We start from the raw sequence: 12,817 nt of genomic DNA on the forward strand, positions 1-12,817 counted from the left end.
CCCGCCCCTATAGCAAAAAACCCCCCCAAAAAAAAAAAAAAGTCTATACTCACTTAAAATATAATTCAAAGTAAGAGTGAAATAAAGAAATTTTCAGATAGACATAGTCAAAAGTGTACTACTCACAGATTCTATTTTAAAAAAAAGATAAAATGATATAAGGACATACTTTGCACAAATGGAATTCAATCTAGAAGGAAGCTGTGAAAAATAATGACTGCGAAAGATAGGGAAAATATGTATGCATATCTAAAAAACTTTTGATGGTAAATAGTACATAGTAGAGTTTGTTTTGGTTTCTGCCACAGTGCATGTGCGCTTACTGGAGAGAAACAGAAAGAGAGGGAAAGTGAGAAATCATGCTGTAATCCCTTTTTCTGAATTCTCCTCTCAGGATTCTGGGCATGCATGGATGTGCCAGCATGATTTTCAAGCCACTGGGACTCAAATCATGGTCGGCCATGTGGGAGTCCAGTGCTTTAATCAACATGTCACTGGCTACCTCCTCACACAGTAGTTTAATTCAGGTTTATTTAAAAACAAGATGAGAGCTGGTCCCATAACCTAATGGTTAATGGAGTCAGATCCTATATGACTGACTTCATGGTTTAAATCCAAGCCCCAGTGGCTTGAAAAACATGCCACACTAGTGTGTGCCCCAAATCCAGAAAGGTGGAGAAATGGAGGGGAAGGGATTGTGGAGTGATAGACCACTGGGTGGGTCTCTTCTCTCTCTCTGGTGAGGCTACATACCCTCTGGTATAAATGTGAAACCATAAATAAACAAAGAAAAGCAAGAGAAAAATTAAATCCTAAAACAAATTGAAACAAATGGGAACAATAGTACATAAAATGATGAAGCAGGATAGTGATGAGAATGAAATAATCTCATGATTATTATATTGTTATAAAAGAAGATATATTTATTTAATGTTAGACATGTTTTTGGCAAGTAAGAATGCTAAAAAGTGTAGTAGTTAAAATAAAAATAAAATGTACACCATACAAAGTAGAACCAAGAAAATGTTATCAAACAGAAGGCAGGAAAAATTTTTCTCAAAACTTGAAAAAATCCAAATGACAAAATAAATCAAAAGCTAGTAATTATGAACATATGATAAGATAAAAAAAACTTAATAGTTCAGTAGCAACAATGAATATATACTAATTAAATTACTCAGTTCAGATACAGAAACTTAAAATATAACTTAAAATGACAGTTGTGTGCTATTTTAAAAAGAATAAAAATTTAATGGCAGAGAAAGTATGAAAGAAAGAAATGAAGAAAGAGAAATTGGGCAAAGGCTCAGAAAGGCAACTGATGTAGTTTCCCTGATTTCAGTCCAAATACTTTACAGCAAAAGGAAATATTAGATAAATGTATAGTTACATAGTAGTAAAAAGAACAGTTCACTAGGAAGATTTAATAATACTCCGACTGTATGTTCCCAACAATACTGTTGTAAGATATACAAACAATTTCAGAGAACTACAAGGAGAAAAGGACAAAAGTAAAAATTGAATTTGACAATTTTAGCATAGGTATCCTATTAGATGACAGATGAAAGAAAGAAAAGCAGTACTAGGACTCAAAATTTGGAAAAGGCAAACATTTGTCTTTCATAAACATAGAACTCTAGCCAGAACAATGAGCAAGTGGGTATTATTTCAAACACCTAGAACATCTGCAGTACTGACCACAGAGCAAGTCTTCAGAAAGAACAAAAAATTAATTCATACAAACTGTATTACAACAAAATTGGAAAAAAATAACAAAAATTTAACCCCTAAGTCCTCATATCATGACTTGAACATTTAAAAATACACCTTTAAATAATTCATGGATCCTAAAAAATACATAAAGGAAATGCGTAAATATATACAACTGAAACGATGCTGAGAATGCTAACATATTTTGTGGAATACATCTATGGCAGTACTTAGGGGAATATTCATAATCTTAAATGCATTTATCAGAAGAATAAAAAGGTTAGAAAAGGATGAACTAAACTTAGTTGTTGTTTATCGTGGCACTTTTCACAATTGCAAAGTCATGGAAACAAACCAAATGCCCACGAACTGATGAATGGTTAGAAAAACTGTGGCACATATACTCAATGGAATACTATTCATCCATAAAAAACAACAAAACCCTGGCTTTTGACAGGAAGTGGATGAATATGGAAGACTTACTGCTGAGTGGAGCAAGCCATGCTATGAAGGAGAGGCATTGTATGTCCCCACTTAATATATACCAAGTGTCTGCACTCTATGACTGAAACTAATTGTCTAAAGGATATAGAAACGCAGTATATAGATGTAAATACCAGATATAGTGTGTGTGAAAGAGGAGGGTCTGAGAAAGGACATTTGGGGGAGGGACAGGGAGGCAAAGCATTAATGGCACAAAGAGGTGTGGTATTATCTGTTAAAGATATTTTGCAGTTTCATCAACAGTACTAGGGAGAAATGTTCACCTGTTGAAATATCCATTTTGTAAGACAAATAATAATGTGATTGAATGTATGGAAGAAAATGAAATGAAAAAAATAAATAAAAAAAAAACAAAAAAAACTGCAGTTTTTTTTTAATATTTCAATTTGAAATCATTGGAAGAAAGAAAATTCAATTTGAAGAGAAGTTATAATTTGAAATCATTAGAAGAAAGAAAATTCAATTTGAAGAGAAGTTAATGAAGCATACTAGTTACAGGAAAGAGTATAAATAAGGCAAAATTTGATTTGGGGGGAAGAAATTGAGAAAACAGAAACTTCAGAGCTGAAGAGAACCGTTTTGTTCAGCTATGCATCTTGAGCAGGAGACAGTGAGCCAGGAGTTTCAGAGCATAAAAATAGTAAAAAAAGAAAAAAAAGAAAAAAGAAATTAGAATTGCGCTCTTGCTTCTACCCTGTCATTGCCTTGAGCTAAATCCTATCTGTTCTAAGAGCTGCAGTGACTCAGAGTTCTAGTTCAGGTACCAAAAAGTAAACCTGGATGAGACAGAGCTGTGCTTGTGGAGGGACAAAAAATAGAAGGGCACTAACTAACAAGCTCTAGGAGAGCTTTCCTCCAGTTTCTGCTCCAAATCCCTAGACTGATCATTATGATCTAAGAATCTGAGCTGTGTGTGTGGGTGTGTGTGGGTGTGTGTGCACGCACGCACCACAAACCTCTTTGACAATCTCATTTCGAAATAGATGCTCGCATTACAAGAATTGTTTTTAAGTTAAAAGCTAAATGAAGATACCATCACCAGCATGATTCAACATTACTTACACAGAGGTGCCTAGCTAGATTATTGGGAGATTAAAACATCCATTAAAACAAAACTTTAAAAAGGAATTAAACCAGGAAAGAAATATGGCATTTCTTAGAATAGTTGTGAGGAAAAAAGAAAAGGTTTGAAAAGAAACTGTATTTGCAGATCTTCTTTACCTATATAATTAATATTAAGAAAATCTTGCTACATACAATATAGTATATAAAAATGTTTTGTTTCTATCTGGAAATGTACAGTATTAAAAACATCATTTATAACAGCAATGAAAAAAAGCTAGAGACTGCAAAACAAATGTTTCAAGCCTGATACATTTTTTTTAACAAATTCTCAACATTTTTGTGTATTTGTGTTGGACATGGAAAATTGGTTTTGGAATTGAATAGAAGAGAAAGTAAAAATAAACAATTATGAAGGGGGAATAAAGGTGAGATAGACTGTATGGATAACATGCATTATAACAAGTAAAGTAAATTAAATAATATAATACCATGAGAATAGACAATAGGCCTACTAAAACAAAGGACGTTAAGCTTATGTATATTTAGAGAATGTAAAAAGCGAGGGAGACAGTATCACTTAGGGAGCACTGGTGATGAGGTATTTGACTACATATACTGAGAAAGACACAAATATTCTTAAATTACAATGAACAACAAAATTGCATCCAAATAAATTGACTCTCTGTATGTAAAATTCAAACTGCAAAGTTTTAGGAAAAAAAAATTTTTAATCTTGGGGAGAGGAATGGATTTGTTGTGAATTTTCTTTTAAAGATTTCTCAGCTGTTTGTTAAAATGCAAAAGATCCAATCTATAAAGGAAACATTAATTTTTAAAAAATAGATGAAAATGCTTGAAGAAAAAAATGTAAAGCTGCAAAATAATCTACAGAGCGGATGAGCTCATGTGTAACACATATTCCCTAAAGGGTAATAAACAAAATATTTGCACAAAACAATACATCTCCTGGGGGAGCCTCTATGGCATAGCAATAACCCAAGTGCCCTGCAGGGCTGGAAGCCACATGGCCAGCCATGGGTCTGGAACCTCAGGTTGACAACTCACCAGGTATGTACCATGCGGGTCCCCATGAGGCCTAGGAGCTGGAGGGCTGAGGAAATAGAGCATGAACTTTTCAAGACCCTGTGGAGAGGGACGTTCTCTGTCCTCGCTCCCTCTCCGTCCTTGTCTCTTGTGCGCACATATGCACATCATCACCCTTATACAACAAATACACACATTCCTGCAAATGAATGAGAAATAAGTTCTAATGGGGAGAGGAGGTAGAAACAGAAGGCAGAAGTTCATTCATTCAGCAGGTTGCTTAACTTCACTATGAACAAGACTGGCAAAAACTCAGGCAGTAAGGACTGGGAGAAAGAAGAGCTCTCATGTACTACTGATTGTGTTATAAATTGGGACATGTGGTGTAGTGTTGAATACAATAGAAAATGGGCATTTGTACACATCACCCTGTTCACTTACACAGCTCACCAGGAACCGTAACAGCAGTGGAGGGATGGCACAGGACACTGCTGGTCCTTAGAGGTGTGGACCAAGACAGCCCACCTATCTTCAGTTTCCACACTTTGCTATTGGACAGAATGATCTTCGAAGCCTCTTCTATTCTATGCCAGTGAGTCTGACCACATATCGGGAAACGGTTTTTTCTTCAGGTGTTATCATTTCTCAAGGCTTACAAATTTTAAATAGATGTATCCACATGTAAAAATTCAAAGTCATTAACCTTGTTTTTAACAGTCTATAGATTCTTTATTTTCTCACTTAAAAACTAAATTTCTCTTTCCCCTCTCTCTCTGTCTCATGAAAGAAATAGCCTAAAAAGTAAATAAATAAAAATTAAATGTAATCATTATGATATTTGCTAATGATAACATTTATTATCCTCTCATTTAGAATTGTGATATGGAATTAATGACATTAAATAGATGAATTTTGTGACTTTTCCCATTGATTTTTTAAAAATAATTATTTATTTAATTTTATTTATTATAATTATTCTTTAATTTCTCTCTCTTAAAGAGAGAGACACAGAGAGAGGGAGAATGAGAAAGCCAGCCACCAGGTCCGGGACTTGAGCCATGGTTGGTCACTTGGGAGTCCAGTGTCTTAACCAACAGGCCCTCTGCTGGCCCCTCCCAGTTGATTTTATTAATTTCCAACCTAAACTATAACAGTAACATCACACTACTTTGCCCTTCAAGAAATCTTCATCAAAACCTTTCATCAAATCATCAAAGATCAGAAGACCTTTTCCATATTAATAGAAAAGACTGTGATGAAATGTGAGTATTACAAATATAAGTACAATCAAGACTCTATTCTGACATGGAAACTGCAACCTCTTTTAAAACTGTTTTTGGAAACTATATTGTGAAGACTAGAGTATATTTTTTAGAGATGCAGACATCATGACATCAGAAGGATGTGCTCAGGGGTTAGGGGACTTTTTAGCAAGAATATCAGCATCGTAGGTGCTCTGTACCTCTTAGCACGGGGCCACTGCAGAATCAATTACTGGAGGGTGGGAGGTTTAGCAGCGTAAACACCAAAGAGGGAATGAATGATTTGTTTCTTCTTTGAATTCTACTGCTGATAAAAGGAATCAGAACACACTGAAATTCTGAGTGACCCATTCCTACAAGTGAAAGAAAGTATCAGATGAGATTTGTTCTTTAACTTTCTTTCAAATCTGTAGTAATCTAAGATGCTGTGTTGCAATGACCAAATAATTAAAGGCATTGTCCACCTTTAGTTTTAAGTGCACAGCACATTAGTGTTGCTAGCAGGTCTCACCATGTCCTTAGCCTAGCTCTGACTAGATGACTTCCTTCACATGCCATCTAGGTCTGTGTCTCTCCCTCACTTCCCTCATGCCTGTCTGTCCAAAGGGCATCACCTCACAGTGACTCTCCCTCACCACTCTGTCTAAATTAGCCTCCGTGAAAAACACTTGAAAATCAATAGGTCACATTCAAAAGACGAAGAGATTTAACCAATTTCAAAATATAAATCTTTATGTGAAATATTGAGAAATTAGAGAAATGTCCTTGTAATTCAGTTGGGCAAGAAAACCTATCCAGAAAATTTTGATAGCGGATTAGAGCTGTGGAGATGATGTCAGAGAGTGAACATACAAATTTAAGAGCACCGGAACTAGAAGAGACAGATTCATGTGGGAAAACAATCGAGTATGCTGAAAATTTATAATGCGTGATAAATTAGTAATTTCAAAAGTACTTTAGAAAAGTGTCAAGCCACTCCTCACACATTACATGAAAGAGAAATCTGGGGTCCCGTAGCAGTGGTGCAGATGGTAGGGTACCACCATATGACACTGAAGCCACGTGGGGAGCCTGGGTTCGGATCTTGGGTTCACCTGAACATGCCAGGACACCTGTGCTTCTGTGATCCTAGCAAATCGGGAGGCTGGGTGAAGATCGTAGCCTGGTGAGATCCAGTTCAGGTTGATCTCTCTATTTCTCTCAGAAAAAAATAAATAAAATAAACATTTCCAAAAAGATATTCAGGTGTGTTTAGGTTTAGTATGAAAAATGAATAAAAAGTACTAAAATATATATATAGATTACTGTGTCTTAGCTTGAGGAAGATGTTCCCATATAAGCCATCAAAATTTTGAAAAATACATGATGGACCACTTGATTTGATTACATACAAGTGAAATATCACCCGATGTCATCACAAACAAAATTGGGAGTTCAATGACAACCTAGGGAGACTAGAGTGGGATTTGAAAAATAAATTCCCTTATGCGTAAATTAATAAGAAAGATAAGCAATACAAGGTCTCAGCAATTCATAAAAGAAACACAAATGACTAACCAACAGGGACCAGCAATTAGCGTAATGGCTATGTTGCTGGACTTGCAAGTGGCCGACCATGGTTCAAGTCCCAGACCCGCTGGCTTAAACTCACACCGGGCACGTGTGCGTGTGTGCCCAACATCCCAAGAGGAGATGGGATAGCAGCATGGCCATCCTCCTAGGAGGTGATTTCTCACTTTCTGTCTCTCTGTCTCTCTCTGTCTTTCTGGCAAGCGCATGTGCCCTATAGCACAAACCTCTCCAAAAAAAAAAGACTAAGCAACATAGAAAAGTTTCATCTGATAATATCAGAGAAATGAACATGAAAGCACCAGCAAAATGTACTTGTGTCACTTATAAAAGTGTCAAATATTTTTCATTAAAATCTTCATGCTCCTTAATAAATACATGTTAAGATGGGTACGTTCGCACTGTTGGTGACAGTGCATACTGTCATCACAGTATTCCTGGAGAGCAATTTGGTAACATCTTTCGAAGACCCCTAAAAATCTTTATATACTTTTCAGTTGGACAATTTTATATCTAAGTAGCTACCTTAACAGTTTCCTTAAGAAAATAAGTACAATCACCACATTATTTTAAGAATTCATTTTTTAAAGCTCATTCATAAGAGACAAAAGGAGGGTCCACTCAACAAGCTTTCTCCATGTCATGATCCGGCCTCCAGTCACTATCCAGCCAGCCACTGGGGTCCTGCAGAGCATGTTCAGATCAACCCAGAATCTGAACTCAGACCTTTCAAGTGGTTCCGGTATCATCTAGGGGCGCCTGCCACCCGTGCCACTGAGGCGGGGCCACGTTACTTAAGATAAGAAATACTGCAATTCTCAAAGTACCTAGCAAAAAAAACATTTAATATATGACAAGACATCAATATGAAATGTTATATTCATAAACTTGATTTGGAGAATAAATATGGGATTATGCAAAGGATTATGGTCCTCAATAAAGGTTATATGAGGGCCAGAGGGTGATGGGGAGGTTAAGGCAGCTGGACCCCACATGGCCATCCATACTGTTGGGGTGGTAGGACTCAGAGGCTTGAAAAACACACTGGGCACATGTGTGCATGCCCACAACCCCGAGAGGAAGGAGACATGGAGGAGAAGGGACTGAGGATTGACCCTTTCCCATAGTTACTCAATTTGAGTAACATTTATCCAAAGAACTTAGAGACCTAGATAAGTAATTGACTAATTAAGTGAAATAATTTAAAAGCAAGAACTGTAACCTACCCAAATTATCTAGAGATTTCCTATTGATGAATTAGAAAACTGACTACATTTACTATGAACTTAATCACACTAAATCCTGTTGGTATCCTTGACTGGGTAATTATGTGATGAGATACATAGAGTAACAGCTGTAAATCTGTCTTGGTGTCTATCCAGACTCCATGGTAACTCCTCCTGTGTTCTCCTCCGGCTTATTCAAGCCTGAGCACGAGGGTGCAGAGCGTCACTGACACAGCAGGTTCTTCTTTAATATATTTTAAAACGGGAGAAGGGAAAGTGAGCGTTGGTTTATTTTACATTTTGTGTTCCATGAAACATATTAATGTCAAATGGAAACCCAGTCTTCATTTCTTTTCCAATAAGCAAGTCAGGTATTTGTCTCCTTATCACCGAAATGGCCTTCATCTGATTCTGAGCCTTTGAATCCATAACGTAATAGCTAGTTGGTGCTCAGCAATGATATCTATATACTTTTGCACGTTTTATTTGTACAAATGAAAAAGGGGAAAAAATATATGGTCAGAGAGTAGGGAATGCCCAGTCTCACACAAACACTGCATGGCAGCACGAGAACATTCCCCAGTCCCTCTGAAACAATCCTCGTGTTTTCAACGCCATATAATAATCCCCCTTCAGTGTGTCCATCTCTGCGTGTCCAGGTCAGCCTCCTTTCTAGTTCTCTTCCATGACAGGTGGAAATTAACATCACCTGGAAGTCCCCAAGTGTTTCTCACTCTTCACAACTTCTCTTTCACTGCACTATTATTATTGTCATCACTATAGGGCATATGCACTGACCAAAGAGAGACACACAGAAAGTGACAAATCTGCCACCCTGCAACCCCCTCTCCTCCACCTCTCTTCTCGGGATTTTGGGCATGCAAGCACATGTGCCCAGCGTGTTTTTCAAGCCACCAGTCCGGGACTTGAACCACAAAGTTGACCATGTCGGATCCAGTCACTTTAACCACCACACCAATGGCGGGCTCTCCATATCCTTTTATGACTCCAGGCCTCAACTCATACTTTGTTATTCCTAAAACATATAACCCAACCTTAACAGGAATGCTCATGAGCATGCACACACACACACACATTTAGAAAGAGAGAGAAAGGGAGAGAGAAATTTCAAATAGATGGCAGATAGATTGATAATTATGCATGTATGATAGTTACCTCCTGCTCTTTTTAAGTTCTAAAAACTGAAAATATTAAATTTATCTGAAACTTTCTCCCTTATAGGTTAATAAAAGTGTTTATGGAGGTCATTAAATGTTTGGACTTGTTGCTAATACTCCCCTGGAGACCATGCATTAGCACCCTCCCTGGAGGACAGAGGCCCTGCTCAGGCTGCTCTCTGCTGGCCAAAGGGAAGCACCACTTACTTGAGTTGAATTCTGCCTTCCAGCCACATGGGGTTTTAGTTGTCTTCTTGGCCTTCTCCTTAGGTAATTCTCACTCTGCTCTCAAGAAATCAATATTTATAAGACACTGGAGGCAGAAAACTACAGTGATAAAATATCATAATACCTGTAGACTCTAATTTCTCAGAGAAGAAAATGGCTCCCTTCCTTCCTCCCATCCCATTAGCTAACTGAAAACAACTTCTCTTAAAGCGTAGCGCTGGTTTAGTTAATAAACAGAACCAATTAACTGATTTTTTTTAACAGCTGTTAGCAGTTGTTTTCTTTTAAAAACTGTTTCCAATGCAAGAATTATTTATATCGCTTTCAAAACTTGTATAAATCTTATCAGTCAAAAAAGATAAAACATACACTTGAAGAATGAGTAGTAGTAATTGCTGTTTATTGAGTAAATCATTCATTAACTCATGTGACAAATGTTTGTTGAACTCCCCTATGTATCAGTCATTATGTAAAGAGCCAGTGGTGGCTAAGATGTGATACTGGCTCCAAGAAAGGTCTGCTCTAATAAGGAGAGTACTAAGCAAAAGTTAGCAAACCACATAAGATGGTTTATCTCTTGACAAGTTGATTGCAGTTCCTACAGACTACTGGAGATTTGAGAGTGCTATAGTAATAAACAGGTCTACATGTTTGAGAGCATATAAAACAACTGAGTAATCAGATGCTAAACAATGACCACACCTACGCGCATGCATAGATAGATACGGGGATTGTTTATGGTGGTTTTACACGAGGGCTTTTACTAAATAATGAACAAAAGAATGGTTGAGGAAAATATTTAAAACCTCATACACATGTAATATGTTATTATTTATACCAAATAGAGCACTAAAGCCATTGCAATGACATGTCATAGCAACTATATATTTCACAAACGTTATCATATAGAAGCAACAGATTGTAAATTAATTTATAAAAGTAATTACATTGTTTTCTATGTGAAAGTCTGTTAACCAATGTACAAATTTATTTCAGTAAATTTGATGCTGCATTTAAGCTAACATAAAATCTATATTTAGATGATAGTATCAGAATCCTAATTTTTATGCATAACTTGTGGCATTTTATAACAACGTATAATAAATAATACGTATATTTTATGCTAAAAGCAAACAAGGAGAACAGCGAGAACTGGTACATGAGCGTAACCCCATCTGTAGGTCAGAAGAGCCTCAGCTAAGTTAAGTGCTATTCAGGTTCTTCTGTTCTCACAAGTATTTTAATATTTCATTAAATGCTGTATATTTGTGTGTTAGACCAATACTTTGTATGTGTGTATATACATATTTACAGATATAAATATTTTTTAAAAAAATGAATTAGAGGAGACCAGCAGGTGGTGTAATGGTTATGTTGCTAGACTTACTTGACCGTGGTTTGAATCCCAGGCCCGATGGCTTAAAACTCATGCCGGGCCTCTGCATGCATGCCCAAGATCCCAAAAGGAGAATGAGAAGCGACTGCAGTGTGGCCATTCCCCCGGGAGATGATTTCTCTCTTTCTGTCTCTCTCTGTCTCTCTGGTGAGTGCACACACCCTATAGCAAAAATGTAAAAAAAAAAAAAAAAAAAAGAATTTTTTTGGTTTATTTGTTTTTTAGGATGATGCATCATTCCACAAAATAAGTAGCCCTTTTCCAATGTGTGAATTCCAGAGCTATATGTTGATTCCATTTGTTTTGTTTATAAATGGACAATTACTTTATGAAGTATTGAAGATCTTACCTCATGCTAGTTGAAAGTATTTTCGTTTTATTTTGCTTTTAATTTTGTCAAAAGCACATGCACTCCCTAGAAAAAGACAGAGAGAGGGGGCAGGCAGGGAAAGTGAGAAAGCATCCCCATGAGACAAGCAGCAGTCTCTTCTCCTCTATTTCTTCCTCCTGTCTGGATTTTGGGCACAAAGTTCTGTACATCAACAAGCGAGTTTTTCAAGCTGCCGTTCTGGGACCAGAATCATGCTCTCAGCCATGAAGGATCCAGCTTCCTTAGCCACCAGGCCATATACTAACCTGCTGACTTTAAGACTCTCACATAAAAAGAAACTTCAGAAGGAGAAGATAAAAAGAAAACAAGAACAGGAAGAAGAGGAAGAGGAGGAGGAAAAGAAACAGAATGACCTAGCACCCGTACTATAAATTCGGCTGAGAGCTGCCCGAGGCTAATTCATTTTCCTTCAGTTTTCTCTAGGTTGAGGATAACAGTGGTACTCCGTCTATACCTACTATGAGAAATTTGATAAGGGAGAGGCAGCCTGTGCCAGAGTACAACAGAGACCAACGTTCTTTTTTTTTGGAGAGGTTTTTGCTATAGGGCGCATGCACTTGCGAGACAGACAGAGAGAGACAGAGAGACAGAAAGTGAGAAATCACCCCCCCAGGGGGGATGGCCATGCCGCAATCCCTTCTCCTCCATTCTCCTCTTGGGATCTTGGGCAGGCGCACACACGAGCCCGGTGTGAGTTTAAGCCACCGCGTCCGGGACACGAACCATGGTCAACTAAGTGGGAGTCCAGCGACATAGCCATTACGCTAACTGCTGGTCCCCGAGACCAACATTCTTAATTGTCAGAGGTAGGAAAGCTGCCACCTCATTAAAGGGCACGGCATCCCAGCAGCTGTAGAGCACACTGCAGGCTTGTCCTCCTGACCAGCAATAAAGGAGCAGAGAAGCTCATTTAAGAACGCACCTTTGGAGACTAAATAGTGAATGCACACTTCAAAAGAGACTAGGAATTATTGCCCCATGCAAAAAAACAAGTCTACCATTTCATTATAAAGTATTTCCATTTATAAACAGACAATTGTGGATGGGGAGGATGACAGGAAGACTTCCTGAAACAGACTGAGCTGTCACTATCTGAGAGGCGCAGTGTTCAAGACGCAGACTGCTTGGGTGGCAATTACGTCAATAAAGTTTAATGTACATATAGTTTTTCCCCTAGAATTCAAGTCCCATATTTGAAGGTTTAAGAAGAGACAGCTGAGTTTTTTCTAAATGTCTTCTCTGCA

This window comes from Tupaia chinensis, unplaced genomic scaffold, assembly GCF_000334495.1.
Source record: "Tupaia chinensis unplaced genomic scaffold, TupChi_1.0 Scaffold000430_1, whole genome shotgun sequence".
In the NCBI taxonomy this organism is placed as follows: Eukaryota; Metazoa; Chordata; class Mammalia; order Scandentia; family Tupaiidae; genus Tupaia; species Tupaia belangeri.